This window comes from Tupaia chinensis, unplaced genomic scaffold (assembly GCF_000334495.1).
Source record: "Tupaia chinensis unplaced genomic scaffold, TupChi_1.0 Scaffold000275_1, whole genome shotgun sequence".
In the NCBI taxonomy this organism is placed as follows: domain Eukaryota; kingdom Metazoa; phylum Chordata; class Mammalia; order Scandentia; family Tupaiidae; genus Tupaia; species Tupaia belangeri.
The window spans coordinates 381343-382794 of NW_006159757.1; positions in this window are offsets into that span (position 1 = coordinate 381343).

Genomic DNA, 1452 nt, shown 5'->3' on the forward strand with positions numbered 1-1452 from the left:
TTTCAGACCCTATTCCAATGTTGCCACTTTTCCCAATAATGCCCTTTAGAGCAAAAGGATCCAATTCAGAGCCATGTGCTGCATATAGGCCTTTGGATGTCTTTTCTTCTCCTTCAATCTGGAACTGATACTGGATCTTTCATTACTTTTTGTACACTTGACACTTTTGAAGAATACAGAGGATCTATGAGTGGGGTGTGGTGATACCACAATCCTTTTGGCCCATCCTGTCAGGATTTTGAGCAGATGCATACACGCACGCACACACGCACGCACATACAGGATATGTGTTTCTGTTTGTTTGTTTTAGAGAGATTTTTGCTATAGGGTGTGTGTGCTCATCAGAGACACAGAGAGAGAAAGGGCGAAATCCCCCTCAGGGTGATGGCCAGGCCACAATCTCTTCTCCTTTCCCCTCCTGGGATTTTGGGCAAGCACACACACGTGCCCAGCGTGAGTTTCAAGCCTGCGTGTCTGGGACTCGAACCATGGTTGACCATGTGAGTCCAGTGCCTTAAGGACTACTCCATCTGCTGGCCACACTTCCTTTATCAGATAAAAGTTTTGTAATATTTTCTTTCAATCTATGGTTTGACATTTCATTCTCTTTGCAGTCTCCTTTGAAAAGCAGACATTTTAAACATTCATGAAATTCAATTTTTTTCTAACCCAAGTTATCAGAGCTTTCTCCTAGAAGGCTTATAGTTTAAGGTTTTCTATTTTGAGTTAATTTCTGTCTACAGCTCAAGGTATATTGAGATTCTTCTTTCCTTCAGTAGTTCTAGCACCATTTGTTTAAAAGTCTTTTATCCCCTCAAGGAACTACCTCTGCAGCTCTGTAGAAAATTAGTTCACCATGAATATGTGGGTTTATTTCTGGACTCCATTCTGTTCCATTGACTTATGTGTCTGTGTTAGCACCAAATCACAACTTATTATTTATTATAGCTTTAAATGAGGTCTTGGAATTAAGTAATTTGCTTTCTAATTTTGCTCTTTATTCTCTAAGTTGTTTTTGCTCTTCTAGATTATTCATATTCCATGTGAAATTTTTTAAATTAAAAATTTTTATAATTATTATTTTAAATTTTTATATAGGGCACATGTGAGAGAGAGAGAGAGAGAGAGAGAGAGAGAAAGGGAGAAAGCAAGCTCCAGGTCTAGGGCTTGAACTATGGTTGGCCATGTGGCAGTCTAGCACTTTAACCATAATGCCACCTGCTGGCCCTCTATGTGAAATTTTAAATATGCTGGTCAATTTCTGTTTTTGAGAGAGAGATTTTTGCTATAGAGTGTGTGCGCATGCCAGAGAGAGAGACAGAAAGCCAGAAATCACTCCCCAGGGGGGAAGTCCATGGAGGCCACACTGCAATCCCTTCTCCATTCTCCCTTTTTTTTTTAGGTTTTTGCTATAGGGAGTGTGCGTTCGCCAGAAAGACAGAGAGAGACAGA